The sequence below is a fragment of the Pinus tabuliformis genome, chromosome 3_1 (assembly GCF_031772625.1).
Source record: "Pinus tabuliformis cultivar Carrire ecotype Pingquan chromosome 3_1, CPIR1, whole genome shotgun sequence".
Classification (NCBI taxonomy): domain Eukaryota; kingdom Viridiplantae; phylum Streptophyta; class Pinopsida; order Pinales; family Pinaceae; genus Pinus; species Pinus tabuliformis.
In genome coordinates, this window is record NC_142301.1 from 518,792,855 (window position 1) to 518,811,352 (window position 18,498).

An 18,498-nucleotide genomic window follows, 5' to 3' on the forward strand; every position below is an offset into this window, starting at 1 on the left:
GACCAGATCGAAAAGTTGATAAACATAAAGCTTGTCTTGTTGCTAAGGGTTTTTCAGAAGTAGAAGGTATTTACTATACTGAAACCTTTTCCCCTCTTGCCAAAATGAACTCTATCTGCCTTGTTCTTTCCCTTGCTGCCTCTTTCAAATGGGAAGTCCATCAGATGGATGTTAAATCTGCCTTCTTGCATGGGGACTTGCATGAAGAAATCTATATGGAACAACCTACTGGCTTTATACAAATAGACTCCAGCCTTGTATGTCGGCTTAAGAAATCCCTTTATGGTCTCAAGCAAGCCCCTCGGGCTTGGTATGCCAAAATGGATAACTTTCTTTTAGAAACTGGCTTTTCTAGGTGTCATTCTGACAATATTGTCTACACCAAGAAAGTGGGCAAGTCTCTTATCATTCTTGTTCTTTATGTTGATGATCTTATCCTTATTGATAGTGATCCCAACCTTATCAACCATGTGAAGTCCAACCTTAAAAAGAAGTTTGAAATGAAAGAGTTAGGACACTTGCATTATTTTCTTGGTCTTCAAGTCTTGCAATCGAAAGAAGGTATATCCATTTCCCAGTCCAAGTATGCCTGTGATCTTCTATGCCATTTTCACATGGAAGACTGTAAGCCATCCCCTTCACCCTTTCAGTCTGGAGCCAAACTTTCAGTCACTTGTAGTTCCCCTGAAGTTGATGCTACCTTATACCATCAACTTGTAAGAAAACTTTTGTATCTGACCCATACTCGTCCTGACCTTTCCTTTGTTGTTGGCCTTATTGCTCGGTTTATGTAAAACCCACATGAAAGTCATTGGAAAGAAGCTAAAAGAATACTTCATTATGTTCGAGGTACAGTTCAGTTTGGAATTCATTATAGTGCAAAAGCATCTCCTCTATTGGTTGGTTTTGACTGATTCCGATTGGGCTGGTGACCCTGATGATCAGAAGTCTACTGCAGGTTATGTGTTCACTCTTGGTTCAGGACCTATTACATGGGCTTGCATGAAACAAAGTGCCGTTTCTCTTTCTTCAGCAAAAGTAGAGTATCGTGGTGCCATAGAAGCTAGTAAGGAAGCCTTGTGGCTTCGTCAGATCTTGTCAAAGTTTGGCTTTCAGCAGTAGCATCTGACTACACTTTGGTGTGATAATCAAAGGACCATTCAACTATGCAAAGATCCAATCCAACATCAACGCAACAAACACATTGAACTACACATGCACTTCATCATAAAGCTCATTCATGACCATGTTCTTGAAGTGCAATATTGTTCAACAGATGATCAAGTTGCAGACATCTTTACAAAGGCTCTCACAGAGGCAAAGTTTACTAAACTTCGATTTATGGTTGGAGTTCAGGAAGTTTTCACTAAAGGGGGATAGGCTCTAATGCCTCCTTCCTTCTCCTATCGTGTCATATTCGTACATCCTTCAATCCTATCCCAAGTTATTCCTAAGGGGGGATGTTAGGATATTCTGACACATAAGAAATAGTTAAGTATAACTTGGTCTAGTGTAGAGTTAGGTAAAGTGTGTTTCTTTACTATGTACTTTTGTAACTTACAATCTGACGGTCACGATATGTAGTGATCTGACGGTTCATTCTCTCGTCAGTATTACCGACACTTGATCCGTGGCTTAACACCCGATTGGTCCATGATCTCTATTTAAAGAACATGGAGGTTCATTTGTAGGTTAACCATTCATTAGAGAAGCTTATGTAAATTTTCATTCTTTTATTAACAAATTTTTTGAAGTGGCTCCATTGGCTCAGGCCATGGACTGTTTCCCTCTTTGAGGGTTTTAACCACGTCAAGAATACTGGTGTATTGATCTGTGATCTGTTTGTGAGCGGTTTCCTTTAGTGTTCTGTCTAAGGAACTTACCTTGTAAATTCATACAGAACTAACCATACTTGAAAGAGGGAGAGGAGGAGAGAACTTACCCTATGGAAGGCCCTCTTGTTACGCTGACGCCTTTGGATTCGACTCCTCTAGTCCCTTCTCTGCTAATGTGGATGTTTCTTTCTTTATACCAACAGACTGCCCTCCTTGAGGCAACTCTAAGGAAGAGGGTAGCCCCTCTGGAGATGGGACTATCCACCTCTTGCAAAATCTTTTTGACTCACGAGTCATTAACCTAGTATGCCCCTCTTTTCCTTGTTTCTTCTAGAGGTTTGTCTCCCTTCTGCCCATGAAAGGGGAGTGAACAATCTCTAAGGATGCGACAATACTGATGACACCTCCTGCATAGAAAAAATACTCATTCGTAATCCAAAATATGTGTGAAGGAATCGCCTAGAGTGCCAATCTCTAATTTAGTCTCCAAACCATCTTTAGGGTCCAACCTTACCAAAATGTGCACCACTGTTAACCTTATAGTTTCTTTGAAAGACATGTTTTCCTTCTAGAAAGTCCCTAATTGATTCCCTATTGCTTTGAAAACATCCACAGACCAATATTGAACTGGTAGTTCCAACAACCTAACCTAGATTGGAGCCAGATCCACCCTCTCCTTATTGGCGTAAAAAAGGGGCATCCATCTCTTGAGCAATATTGAAGATGAATTAATTTTCTATTTCCTCTTCAAAACCCACTCAACATCACCCCCTTCTCTAAACTAGAGTAGGAACCATCCTTTTGCAAGGGTTTAGACCACAGGGCACATACTTATCTTGTGGCTCCATACCTAGGCCATCCATTCTTCAATTGACCTCGAGCTCAAAGGATGTCCTTAGACTCAACCCACTACTACCAACTCCACCATTTGGATAACTTTATCTATCTAGACATCATCACTAAGGACTACTGAATTTCCTCTGGTTTCCTCTTCGCACACATAAAATTCCTCTTCTTGGAGCCTTAGATGCCCTCAAGACCTATTGGGGAAACCAAATTTAGGTTCTTCCAAGGCTCTCCATGCTCTCTCTGACTTCCTCGACCCTCCTTATGGGAACTCACTTCCTGCTAGGCTTCTTTCAGTAGGGATTCTGCCACCAGACTTTTGTTACTGTGGAGAAATCCCTCTTCACTTCCTAACAGTGCCTCATTATGGCACAAGGAAAACCCTCCTTTGGAAAGAGCCCTATGCCCCCAAATAAGTTATAGACCTTATAATGGCTGGTGCTCAAATCTCGTCCTTCACATAACCTTCCTTTCCACCACTTGCTTCTGCATTGCTAAGGATTTGATGCTGCCCATGACTAGGGGTATTTTCCACTTTACTAGAGTTCCTTTGTGAAATCCTAAAGCACCTCTTCCAAGAAAAAAGTATTGGGGGGTTTAGAAAAACCTTAGGTGACCTTGATGCCTTCTCCCACTAGAGCACGAATCAACCTATTTGCTCTGACTTCTGCTTTGTGTCCCCCCAGATGGCCCCTTTCAAGCCTAAAGGACCCTCTTTCAATGGAGGAAACGAAGCTACCATAGTAGCAATGGGCCCTCATTCATGGGCCAAACATCCATCCCTAGGACCCTCTATGCCTATTGAGGAAAACTTTCCATATATCTCCCATATATGGCAAAATTCGTGAGGGTACGAGGAATAATCTACTTGGATCTCCTCCATGAATGCCAACTTAACCTCATTAGGGAGTTTTTAATGGAAAAATGAGAAATTTAATGCAGCCATTATATCAACTTGGTCATAATCAAATGGGTGACAATAGTATCTGTTGAGTTCCAAAACTGCCTTTCCCTTAGCTACTTTTCTCATCCTTCCTTCTCTGTCTTTCCATGAAAAATGCATCCTTATCATCAAAAACCATTATACGTTGCCTCAAGGAGTATATTTCAGTGATTTACAAGTTATACTTTTATGTTGCTATTTGAATAAGTTTTTGACTTTTAGCTACAGAACGCAGCCACATTCTGCAGCTAATCGGCTATTCCGCAGTGACTTTCACGCTTTTGTAGGTTCTAGGTGTCAAGAGGGGAAAAGGACTACATGGGTAGCTTGGAAAACATCAGGGCATGGATCGTATCCTATTCATCTGGCCTAGATCGGCGAGGAAGACTCCGGTCAAAGGGAAGTCAAACATAGAAACTTATGGCAAACAGAACTTTGTTTTGTACACGTTTCTTAGCAATGGGATCCGAAGCAGTTTCCTGAGGCCACGGACTTCATCTGCCACCTGCACAAACAAAATCCAACAGCCATTACCATAAGATTTATGTTTCCAAGCAACCAAGGACAAGAATTTCGCATACTTGCCTATCTAGGTGTTTTGTTGTAGCTTAATTCTCTCTTTAAAACAGTTGCATAATTTCCCTATATATACCTGTGTGAAGAACGCAGATCAAGTTAAGTTTTTGCTTATGTATTAAGTTCAGATTTATGCTCTGTAGTTTGAAGAACTCATTCTTTGTTTTAATATAAAGACTCTGTTTCATGGATACCTGAAGTGTTGTTGGAGTGTTGATTAAGTGCTTATAATCCGAGACCTTTGCAGAGGGCCCCTACGTTGGTCAGGGTTACATTTTATTTCTATCTTGTCTTTCATAGTTAATTGTAAATTCACTATGTTTTTCCATGATATTTATAACCATTTTCTAACTCTGTTCATAATGCAGCTTGTGTTCACAGAATAGCTCTTTTGTTTCATTACTTTCTAGTTTCTTATCAGTAGCTTGAAGTTGATGTCAGTAGCATAGAGTAATTTAGATTTGCTGATCATTAGTCTAGTTTCTTTCATCTGCTGTTCATTAGTCTTTAGATTTTTGAATGCCATTTTGATGTTAGTTTAATAACTCATGTTGTAAGTGAATATTTCCGAAAGCCCTTTCAGTTGATGGTTCATCTTAAAACTAAGTGGTGAAGTATTTCATTTATGAATGAGTCTTTCTTTGCATTTTTATGTTTACTTTTTCTTAGAACAATGAAGTATGGAGTCCCTCAAAATGCTATCACAAGGAGGTAGTTCTCCCAAAATTGTGTAGCAGAGTGATAAAACACTTCATTTAGCTGTTATAGTAGATTAGTTGCAATTTCACTTTCAGTCTTAGTCTTTCATTTAAATTTCAATTTCAGTTTTAGAACAATGAAGTATTAAATCCCTCAAAATGTTATCACAAGGAGGTAGTTCTCCCAAAATTGTGTAGCAGAGTGACAAGACACTTCATTTAGTTTTTATGACAGATTAGTTGCAATTTCATTTTCAATCATAGTTTTTCATTTAGTTGCAATTCCATTTTTCAGTTGTTCATTAAGTTTTGATTCTGCAAATAAATTAGACAATAGTTGTAATCTTATTTTCAGTATTTCATTTTTGGTTCATCATAGATAGCTGCAATCTCATTTTCAATTTTAATATTAGCTCTCATTTCATTTCTTTAGATTCTTAGCAGCAGTAGATTTAAGATTTTGTTAAATACATTGCAAAACATTAGGAATTAAAAGATCAAACCCCCAAAACAACAAAAAACTAAAAAACAGTGAGGTAAGAAGGGTCATCTAGCACATATAGTGCACTACACTTCATCAGTTTACGATACCCGGATTGATAATTTATGTAGAGAAATTTAGGACACTAAATTGACCAAACATTTTGGTGCCGTTGCCAGGGAAGTGTAACTAGGTAGCCTTATCTCTTACATTCATAAAAAAAAAAAAAACAACAAAACAAAATAATGACATGCATAGAGAACAAGACTCTAGGGGTAGATTTATAGCTAGGGGCAGAAATTCGATTCCTACAACTCTACATACTCTACCAAGAGTTAAAAAAGACACACCTCCATCCCAGATTCATACTCCCAACCATAGGATTCCTGGAATCCAAGGGGTAGAAATTCAATCAGAAGATTCTCCTACATCATCCACCAAAACAGTCCTAGGAGAGAAGACCTTTTTCACCTCCATAGGGGAGCCTATTGTAGTTGAAGAATTAGGAATACCTGGTGAGGAAGTAGAAACTCTCTCTCATAGTCCATTAATAGAAGAACCAGGAATAACCTTGCAGGTTGAGCCCTATACTGACTCTGAAGAAACTATAATGGCAGAAGAAGAACAAGATGGAGAATTCACACTGTTTGGAGGAGGGGGTAGAGGGAGAGGTAGAGGAAACAATGGAGGAGGTAGAGGTAATAATGGAGGAGGCAGAGGAAATAGGGAAGTAGATAACTCATTTGGATTCCCTATAGTAGATGAGGAAACACATACCACAATGAAAAACATTTCCCCATCTATCCTCCCAAACTTTTATGGGTTGAGAAGTGAGGATCCTGAAACATTTTTGTTTGAGTTTGAAGTCTTGTGCAGAGCCTATGACTATCTAAAAGACTCTCAAAAACTCAAATTGTTCCCTTCAACACTAAAAGGGGCTACTTTGAAATGTTCTATGGGGTTGGTCACTCAGTCCATTAGAACTTGGAATGACATGAAACAGGCAATTTTTGGATAGATATTTGGATTATTGTATGCCTACCAATCATAAAGATGAGGTGTTCAAAATGATACAAAAGGAAGATGAAAACTTAGAGGATTTGTTCGAGAGATTCAACTATAATTTGAAAAGAGCAAAGATGAACAATTTAGATGAAGAAAATTTGAATGCTCTTTTATTAAATTCCATTAGAGATGAATGGATAGATATCCAAGTAACATGATGGGGAAGGGAGACATCTCTCAACTTCCATTGAGGGACATAGCAGAACTATGTGTTCATCTCTCAAGAGGGAAATCTAAAACCGAGAAAGGGCCAATAGATCCTTCTCTTGTTAGAGCAAACAAATCTACAACAGGATCTGTAAGTAGGGCAAAAATTGGCAATATGCTCGATGAGTTTAAAACTGACATTTTAGGGAGCCTTAGTGAGCAACTAGACACCCTTAAAATTCAAAACAAGCAGAAAACAGAGGCTAATGCTTTAGCCATTTTTTGTCCAAAATGCAAAAAGAAACATGCTCTAAGGGAATGCCCTTTAGATGCAAAAATTGTAGAAACTAGTATGATTTGTTTAGAAAGTCATGAGACCAAGGATTGTCCTTCAATCCCAGGTCTTAAGGTTGTCTTTCAAGAGGACACAGTCCCAAATCCTATAGAATCTCTTTGTTTTGTTGCAAGAAGACCTTGGTAGGGGTCACAAAATCAAGGATTTAACAATCCAATATATCTTCAACCCCCACCAAACTAAAATTCTTGGCAGCAACCTTGGCCTCAAACTCAATCTCAACCATGGGCACAAGGGATACAAAATCCTTATGGGAGAGTTGCCCAATATTACCAATATCCTCCATCTTATCAAAATCAGCCACAAAATCAACAGCAACTTCCAAATCAAAACCCTTAACTTTCATTGCCATTTCCACAACAACCTCCACAACAAAGTCAAAATCCTCAACTCTTACTTCCATTTCAACAAAAACCAAATTAGCTACCTACCCAACCATTACCAAACCCCAATAATAAAAACCCTTAGAATGCTTATATGGTAGAAGGACAACAATTTCCAACTTACATGATTACTCCTCTATATCTTAATGATGTTGAACTTAGAACTGGTAGGATATTAGAAAAGGAAAAACCTTCTATAGTTATTCAAGAACAAGACACTTCTAAGGAGGATTCTCTGAAAGTCAATAAAAGTTTTGAGGGAACATCCCTCCAAAACCAAAACATAGAAAAAGAAAAACAAAAAGAATCAATAAACACAACTCCTATAATTGAGCAACCAGTATCTACTTCTACACCTCCTTTTCCTGAGAAATTACAAAATGATAGAGGGGTAGAAAAATAGATCTTGTTGCCCAATTATAATTTTCTAGATGAATTGAATAATGTTTGCATCAAAATTCCTTTGCTACAAGCCATTAGAGAAATTCCTATTCTAGCCAAGACAATAAAGGAGTTGAGCATCAAAAGACCAGGAAGAAAACTGAGAGAAACAAAAAGAATTCACCTGGTAGGAAAGATAGCAGACATCATGATGGGAAATATTACCATGCAGAAATATGTGGATCCAGGAAGTCCAATTGTCAAGACACATATAAATGGGATTGAAATTCCAAATACATTGATTGACTTAAGGGCAGCAATAAGCATTATGAGCAGACAAACTATGGAGCAGCTTAAACTTCCTAACCTTCTTTACACACCTACCCTACTGCAACTTGCAGATAGATCAGTAATTAAACCAGATGGTGTGCTAGAAGATATTTCAGTCTCCTTAGATTCTTGGGAATATCCTGTTGATTTTATGATTTTAACTCCCAAGAATAATTTAGGAGGACACCCACTCATATTAGGAAGACCTTGGCTGGCCACACTGATGCTTTTATTAGTTGTAGATCCGGTGACATGTATATTTCTGATGGTAATTCAACAAAGAAATTTACTTTGTATCCTCCAGCAAAAGCAATAACAGAAATAGATGACAAGGATTGGATAAGTGATGAAGATGATATTCAGCCTCTCTTTACGATATCTGAAATTAGTAAAGATAGTCAAATTTTGAACACATTAGAAAATTTTGAAACATCTTCAGAATATGATCATGCACAATTTCAAGAAATATCTAATATTGAATACTTGTCATCTAGGCAAATGTCTGTCTATTCTATGGAAGAGTTTGGTAGCTCTACAATTGAAATTTTTACAGGTAGGACATTGAACATAAACAAAAACTTGGAGAAACTACAACAAGAAGAGCTAACCAAAATATTACAAAAACATTATGCTGCATTTGCATGGGAGTATACCGACATGAAAGGTATTGATCCTAAGACTTGTATCCATCATATCTATATTGAGGAAAACAGTAGACCAATCAGACAACCTCAAAGAAGAATGAATCCAAATCTTAGGGAAATTGTGAAAGAAGAGCTCCAAAAATTACTCAATGTAAACTTCATTTACCCAATTTCAGATAGCCAATGGGTTTCTCCTTTGGTAATTGTGCCTAAAAAGAATGGTAAATGGAGGGTGTGCATTGATTACCGAGAATTGAATAAAGCAACCTTGAAAGATCACTTTCCTTTTCCCTTTATAGATCAAGTGTTAGATACATTAGCAGGTAAAAAGTATTTCTCATTCTTGGATGGTTTTAGTGGTTATAATCAAATTCATGTAAAACCTGAGGATCAAGATAAAACCACATTTACTTGTCCATGGAGAACTTTTGCCTACTGAATGCTTCCTTTTGGGTTATGTAATGCACTTGCAACATTCCAAAGAGCAGTACTAGGAATTTTTTCTGATCTAATACATGATTGTGTAGAGGTATATATGGATGATTTTACAGTTTATGGTAACACATTTGAAGAAGCTTTGGAGAATTTGGAAAAAGTCCTTAAAAGATGTAAAGAAACAAACCTTTCACTAAGCCATGAAAAATGCTTTATGATGTTTACAGAAGGTATTGTTTTAGGACATCACATTTCAGGAGAAGGGATTAAAGTTGACAAGTCTAAAGTTGAAGTTATCTCTAAGTTGTCAATTCCAAATTGCCAAAAGGATGTTAAAAGTTTTCTAGGATTTACTGGATATTATAGAAGATTTATAGAAAACTTCACTAAAATAGCATCTCCACTCTTCAAATTGCTTACAAAATATTGTGAATTCAAGTGGAATCCTGATTGCCAACTAGCATTTGAAACCTTGAAAGAAAAAATATTTGAAGCACCTATCTTAAGAGGACCAAATTGGAAACTTCCTTTCCATATTTCTACAGATGCTTTAGATATAGCTCTGGGAGCTGTACTAGGAAAAAAAAAATTGATTCCTTATGCCATTTACTATACAAGTAAAAATTTGACTCCCACTGAGCTGAATTATACTGTAACTGAAAAAGAGTTCTTAGCTGTTGTTCATGTAATTAACAAGTTCAGACACTATATAACAGGCTATGAAACCTTTGTTCATACAGATCATTCTGCAATTAGATATTTGATGAATAAACTTATTACTAACGGTAGAGTTACAAGATGGCTTTTACTATTGCAAGAATTCAACATCACTGTGCTAGATAGACTTGGAAAACAAAACACAGTTGCTAATTTCTTGTCTAGGATTCAAAATATCAAAGAAGACTCTCTGGTTGAAGATAAGTTTCCTGATGAATATCTCTTTGCAGTAACTACTCAAACTCCTTGGTTTGCAGATGTTGCTAATTACTTGGTTACAGGGAATTTACCTTCACATTTATTTCCTAGAGAGAAAATAAAGATTATTCAAGATAGTGCAAGATATTCATGGATCACTAACAAATTGTATAAAACAGGGCCAGATCTTATGATCAAAAGGTGTGTCAAGGAAGATGAGATGCCTGATATTCTTAAAGCATGTCATGATGAGCCGTGTGGTGGACACTTTGTTGACAAGAGGACAACCTATAAAATCCTTTCTTTAGGATATTTTTGGCCATCCATCTTCAAAGATGCTAAAGAATATGTCAGAAGGTGCGACAGCTACCAAAGGGTAGGGAAACCTGCTCCCTCAAATGAAATGCCATTACAACCTCAGGTACTTATCGAATCCTTTGAAAAATGGGCTTTAGACTTTATTGGACCTATTAATCCTCCATCCAAGCATAAAACGTATATATTGGTATGCATTGATTATGTCACCAAATGGGTAGAAGCCAAAGCATTACTTTTTGCTAACGAAAATTCTGTAGTTAGTTTTCTTTTTGAGGATATTTTTACTCACTTTGGTGTTCCAAGAGAAATTGTGATAGATCAAGGACTTCAATTCACATCCAACATGGTGGGAAAGCTTATGGAGGAATACAAAATCAAGCATCGGAAATCCACTCCCTATCATCCACAAGCAAATGGTCAAGTGGAGTCTACAAATAAAGTGATTGAAAGAATCCTCGTGAAGACTGTGCATCTACATAGAAGAAATTGGGCAGAAAGGCTTCCTAAAGCCTTATGGGCCTATAGAACTACATGGAGGAACACAACTGGACATACACCCTATGAACTTGTTTATGGGAAGCAAGTCTTGTTCCCCATAGAGTTCCAAGTCAAAACTTTCAAGATGGCAGTCCAATTGGGGATGGATTTATCAGAAGCTCAAAAGCATAGACTAGAGCAATTGAATGAACTTGATGAAATCAGACAAGAAACTGTTCAAAGGACTGGTCTAGTTCAACAACAGAGGGCTAAGTGGCATGACAAGTACATCAAAGACAAGAAGTTTCAAGAGGGAGATTGGGCACTATTATTTGATTCAAAGTTTAAAGATTTTCAAGGGAAGTTTCAAACTCATTGGCTTGGGCCATATGAGATTGAAAAAGTTTTCAGTAATGGAGCAGTAAGGATCAGAACAATAGATGAAAATCAAACTCCTCTCCTTGTGAATGGTCATAGATTGAAAATTTATCAAAAGCTAATCTCAAAGGAGGAGTTCATCAAGATCTTTCAAAACAATTATTAAATGAAGTTGGTGAAGAGGAATCCTTCTTCTCCACCAACTTAGTCTTTGTTTCTCCTATCTAAAAAAAAAAAATTGTATAAGGTTGAAAACTAATCACTGATTGGCATGCTTATACAGAAAATACAGGGTGAAAATCAGAAGCTTCTGACACCCTATATTTTCCATTTCCTTTTCTGAAAAAAATGGTGACTCACTTTGCATTTCTGAAAAATTTATTGTTTTATCTCATTTTCACTCTGTTTTACTTTTGCAAAGTTTCACTTTCACTCCACTACCATATTCCACCAATAAATTTTTCCTCTCTAGCATTTCTTCCATCTCCATTTTTCATTTATCATCTTGTCATATTTTCACCCACACAGCCATCTCCATTTCATTCATTCATAAAGTCATATTTATTCTTTGTTTTACATTCTGCAGTTGTTTCCACGTTCTGCAGTTGTTCCCGTTCCGTAGCTAATCCTGTTCTGCAGCCAATCTGATTCTGCAGCAACAGTTTGATCATCAGTCCAAGCATAAAGAGGCTAGTTCATAATAAAATTTCATATGCAGGTAATTGAGGAGAGAACAACTTTTGAAGACCAATCACATCTAAGCACCTGTGGAAGCAAACAACAAGAGATTAGCAAGCAGAAGGTATGGTTCTAAAAGGTAAAAACAAAAACTTATTTCAAAAAGCAATACAAAACATAAGTTTGTATAACTCGTATAATCACATGACTCCTTGATTTATCATTATGAGATTTGATTGCCATGATGATTCCGCCACACCTTCCATCTTTAATACCTAACGGTCTAATGATGAAATCTCCGTTTTAAACTCAATGACTCATACTTAACCGGACTCCTCCAGTACACCAATTAAATGGTTAGATTCATGACGTAACCCATTTGAATATGACTCCTCAAAACCCTAATTGTTCATTTATGACACCAAGTTTTCTTCTCTTATACTTTTGCAGCCTTTTTGTGCATACAAACATTCTGTTACCTTGTGCACACAGTCACTGTATTTTCGTATTCCCTGTGTATAACAGTCACTCTGTTTTTCACACAGTTTACGTATACAGCCAGCCACTTTGTTTTCATATACCTTGTGCACAATCTGTTTCCACACATTTTATGCATATAGCTACTCTGTTTTTCGTATACCCTGTATGTACAGTAGTTTTGTCTCATACTCATAGTCATTTTACTTCCATATATTCTGTCATTTTGTCCCCATATCCATAGTTATTTTTATATACTAGTTGTTTCACTGCCATATACATAGTCCTCTCTACACAGTCACTCCATTTCTCAAACAGTGAAGGGAATTTTGAAGAATAGCAGAGAACAGAGGTGATGGGGCTCATCGTCAGAACTGAACCCATAGGGGTGAAGTACATGGAAGGTTATCCTCAATTGAAAGGAATGTTGCAGAAGGCTGGTTGGTTGAGTTTCATTGAAAAATTCAATGGTTACAATAAAGAAATCACCAAATCTTTTGCCAGATCGTTTGATGGGATAGACGTGGAAATAGGAGACATAAAATTTGCAGTGACCGAGTCTTTTATTGTTGAAGCAACCAAGCTACCAAGGCTAGGAGAGAGGTGGTTCAAGAACAAAGAATTTCATGATGAAACTTGGAAGGTCATTCTCAAAAATCCAGGTATGGACACTTCAGTTTTTAGGAAAGGAATTCCAATCTCTGCACTTAAGGGCAAATGGAGTAGCATGCTATTAATTTTGCAAAAGTTTATTACATGCGAGGGAAGGTTTGGTTCCATGTATGTATATCACATAAAACTGTTAATGAATTTTCTTGAAGATGGAACCCTCAATCTCCCATTTTTCCTGTTGAATAGTTTGAGAAGAATGGCCACTAATGTTCAGAAGAAAATTGAAGCAATAGAAACCACTCTTTATCATCATGGACTAGTAAAAATTTTAGTTGAACATCACTTAAAGAGTATAGGGGACACATGGGAGGACTTTTTGGTCAGAAAATTCTTCCAAGATGCTCAATAATTGCCTGAGGGAAGTTCTGTAAAAAGAAGTAGGAGAAGAAAGACCAGTCTCACCATTCAAAACACTCCTGAAACTTCAGCACAGAAAAATAATGAAGAAGAGCCCATCTCTGAAACATTAACATAGATTAGAAAGCAGACAAAGCAGAGAAAGAAAATGAAGGAAAAGGTTGGGGAAATCCGCAAGAATATTCCTGAACCTTCATCATCTAAGGAGGATGAACTGCTTTCAGAGAGATTAATCAGAATCAAAGATCAACTCAAGAAAGAGAAGAAGAAGGGAAAAAGGAAACAGGTTATAAAGGAAGAAATCAAAGGCTCCCAAAGTTTGAGGAGAAGTTCTAGACTCAGGGGCAAAGTGAAGAAAGCAAAATCAAAAGAGACCCAATTCATAGATTTGGGAGAAGAAACTCCAACTCCAACTCAATCCCAAGACAATATTCCATATGAGCAAAGCCCATAGATCTCTCCTCAACAAAACTTTGAAAGCAGCCCAAGAAGAGCCTCTCCAGGCATTGATCCGGTCCAACAACAGATTTATGACTACATAGAGTCATTGGAGAAAAAGAGTACATCAGTGGACCCAGGGACTTCATCTAATCCTGAGCAGCCTGCCACATCACAAGAAACTTTGACTAGCTCACTTAAACAGGAAATCTATGAGCTAGAAGTTCTAAATAGGCATATCCAAAGAGAAAATGAAGCCTTAAAAGAACAGAACAAGTTGGATAAGATTATCCATGATAACACTATGCTTCACTTGGGTTTATGGCACAAGAAGAACAGAAAACTAAAAAGGAAGAATAAGAAGTTAAAAAGGGCACTCATTAGCCTCAAGTACAGATTTCTCATGAGGAAGCCTAGGATGGCAGTTGGTGCAAAGAAAAGCAAGAAGAGGTTGGATGTTTTGGCTGAAGTCTCAGAACAAATGCAGTAGGAGGAGGGAGTTACAATTTTGATTTCATGGGGACATGCAATAGTCTAGTAGTGGGGGTATGTTGAGTTCCAAAACTTCCTTTCCCTTAGCTACTTTTCTCATCCTTCCTTCTCTGTTTTTCCATGAAAAATGCATCCTTATCATCAAAAACCATTATAAATTGCCTCAAGGAGTATATTTCAGTGATTTACAGGTTATACTTTTATGTTTTCTATTTGAATAAGTTTTTGACTTTTAGCTACGGAATGCAGCCACATTCTGCAACTAATCGGTTGTTCCGCAACTACTTTCACGCTTTTGCAGGTTCCAGGTGTCAAGAGGGGAAAAGGACTACATGGGTAGCTTGGAAAACATCAGGGCATGGATCGTATCCTATTCATCTGGCCTAGATCGACGAGGAAGACTCTGGTCAAAGGGAAGTCAAACATAGAAACCTATGGCAAACAGAACTCTGTTTTGCACACGTTTCTTAGCAATGGGATCCGAAGCAGTTTCCTGAGGCCACGAACTTCATCTGCCACCTGCGCAAACAGAATCCAACAGCCATTACCATAAGATTTATGTTTCCAAGCAACCAAGGACAAGAATTCCGCATACTTTCCTGTCTACGTGTTTTGTTGTAGCTTAATTCTCTCTTTAAAACAATTGTATAATTTCCCTATATATACCTGTGTGAAGAATGCAGAACAAGTTAAGTTTTTGCTTATGTATTAAGTTCAGATTTCCGCTCTGTAGTTTGAAGAACTCATTCTATGTTTTAATATAAAGACTTTGTTTCATGGATACCTAAAGCGTTGTTGGAGTGTTGATTAAGTGCGTATAATCTGAGACCTTTGCAGAGGGCCCCTGCGTTGGTCAAGGTTACATTTTATTTCTATCTTGTCTTTCATAGTTAATTGTAAATTCACTTTGTTTTTCCATGATATTTATAATCATTTTCTAACTCTGTTCATAATGCAACTTGTGTTCAGAGAATAGCTCTTTTGTCTCATTACTTTCTAGTTTCTTATCAATAGCTTGAAGTTGATGTTAGTAGCATAGAGTAATTTAGATTTGCTGATCATTAGTCTAGTTTCTTTCATCTGCTGTTCATTAGTCTTTAGATTTTTGAATGCCATTTTGATGTTAGTTTAATAACTCATGTTGTAAGTGCATATTTCCGAAAGCCCTTTCAGTTGATGGTTCATCTTAAAACTAAGTGGTGAAGTATTTCATTTATGAATGAGTCTTTCTCTGCATTTTTATGTTTACTTTTTCTTAGAACACTGAAGTATGGAGTCCCTCAAAATCCTATCACAAGGAGGTAGTTCTCCCAAAATTGTGTAGCAGAGTGATAAAACACTTCATTTAGCTGTTATAGTAGATTAGTTGCAATTTCACTTTCAGTCTTAGTCTTTCATTTAAATTTCATTTTCAGTTTTACAACAATGAAGTATTAAATCCCTCAAAATGCTATCACAAGGAGGTAGTTCTCCCAAAATTGTGTAGCAGAGTGACAAGACACTTCATTTAGTTTTTATGACAGATTAGTTGCAATTCCATTTTTTCAGTTGTTCATTAAGTTTTGATTCTGCAAATAAATTAGACAATAGTTGTAATCTTATTTTTAGTATTTCATTTTTGGTTCATCATAGATAGCTACAATCTCATTTTCAGTTTTAATATTAGCTCTCATTTCATTTCTTTAGATTCTTAGCAGCAGTAGATTTAAGATTTTGTTAAATACATTGCAGAACATTAGGAATTAAAAGATCAAATCCCCAAAACAACAAAAAACTAAAAAAAGTGAGGTAAGAAGGGTCATCTAGCGCATATAGTGCACTACACTTCATCAATTTACGATACCTGGATTGATAATTTATGTAGAGCAATTTAAGACACTAATTTGACCAAACAGTATCCAAAGTGTAATGCAACATGAGGCACACATTGATCTCAATGACATGGTTTTATTCCATATCCACTTCAATGACGATAATAACTTGGATATTGTTAAATCAATAAATGATGGGTATTTTCTAATTTTTCCAAAAGTTGCTTTGAGAAACATGCTTTGATGTTGGGCATTGCATTCTATAACATGGAATTCCTTTGACTTATGTGCTAAGTTAGAGGGGGTTCCATTATGATAAATTGATTACTTCCTTCAACTTAGGTGCTAGATTTGAGGGGTGTCTATTATGATAATTTGTCCAAGACTTGCATTCAACCTCATCTATTTTTGACATACCAATTAGTGGGGTAAAACACAACGATGATAGAATCCTGGACTCTAGTTGGTGACTCCATACCACATAAAACTTATAAGTAAACCAAGTTCACGATTTTATTTTAGCAATATAGGTTAAACCTTTGGAACAATTTTGATATTGGTCCCTCTAAGTTTGCATAAGAAGACTATATGTGTTGTGATTATCGTTTTGGAAAGAAAATAAAGAATAACAACTTTAGAGATCATAGAATCCAGATGTTGAAAAATCCATGAGAATTATTGAATTCAACTATAAGAATATTATGTTTAGATATACCATTTGGCATGGAAAAAGCCACTTAAGAACAAACTAACAAATAATTATATACAAATCATAAGATGCAGAGGGAAACCATTTGATTGAGACCAACTTACAACAAAGCAAAGAAACTCCACCTACCTATGGCAGCCATCCCAAAAATTGCTCAGACTTTAGCTAACTCCAATAACCACCTCAAAATGAGAATACATTACCAAAAAAATATAAACGAGGTGGTGAAAGTGTCAAATAAGACACTATACTAAACTAGTGAGTCAAAAGGAAAACCACTCTTGTAACCAACTAGAACTATAAATACACATGAAATTTTAATGCCTAAATAATAATGACACATTTGAATATGAAAAAAAGTGTACTTTAATGTGTATTTAAAAAATTGCCACAAATTGTATTTTAGTATGACATAAATTGTGTCACAAGTGTACCTAAAATCACTAAACCCGTTCATATCCATAAACTTGCAAGTATATACATCATGATTACAAGGCTAAACAAAATTCCACTATACCTTAGTGTGTGATACACAAAACAAGCAAGGTGCTAGCATTGTTGCATAGTGGTGGAAACTGAAAGTGATACATCTATATGTGTCAAAAGGTCCACTATCTAAGTGTAGTAACTACTCGTATCATATAATTAGATATATAAGAAAAAATCACACAATAACTAATACATACATAAATACAGTGAATGAAAAACATAGAAATGATCAACATATCAACCTCCAACTTAAAACCTTCAAATCCAGTGGCCTCCATTTGCCTATAACAACTCCACCCACAATTCAAACATTTATGAGGGTCACATAAACTAGGATGAGAACATAATCTATTCATGTGGTCTCTTCTAACTCATCTTTGTTGTAGGGTCTAAAGGCCTAACCCCTCCCCCAACACCAAATTAAGGTCCCTCTCGATATGGTAAAGCTATGAATGTGCTATGTTGCACTAGGCGACGAGTCAAGGTGGATATGGATGACTAAATTTGGCTAATATTTTAAGCTAGGGGAGGGTGCTATGCAAGGGGGTTAAGCCTTCACCCAAGAGAATGAGGCCGTAATAATGGGCCATGCATATTTTGATGGACCCACATCCCATCCTGTAGAATTCAGTAATGTCAAAGTGATTGATCTGCTAACCTAAAACAAACTCAACCCACCATTTTCTAAATACACCCCCTCATTATTATAAGGAGGTTTGCCAAGTACTATAAACTATCTATCCATCCAATTTTCTAGAAATAGTTAATAAATGCACTAGTCCACACAAATGTGTTTCTTTGTGACTAGAGGTTGTGTTCTAGTCCTTGAGTTAATAAACAATGTCATCAATTCTTGTTTTATATTGTTGAGGTCTTAAACATGGTTTTTATATAGACCGATCCTATAATAGTAAAACATTCTAACCCTATATTCATAAATGTGTGTTGACTAATTTTAGACATTTACAATAAAAATAATGATAACAACTAGAAATATAACTCATAAAAAGAGTAAGAACTTTTTAGTATTTTTGAGTGCCCAACTTTACATCAATTTCAATGTTTATATTTCCTAATTCTAAATTGAGATTTCATCTAACTTCATATAATAATATTGAACTTTCTAACAATATAAATTACATATTTAATTAAATATGTTGCATTTTAA

The 18,498-nt window shown here is 36.4% G+C and overlaps 1 protein-coding gene across 1 annotated transcript in view; it reads left to right on the forward strand.

Moving 5' to 3' along the window:
- Nucleotides 1-18,498, forward strand: part of LOC149188096 (glutathione S-transferase L3-like) — a 193,664-nt gene that overhangs the window by 74,627 nt on the left and 100,539 nt on the right. The gene's annotated exons all lie outside the window — the stretch shown is intronic.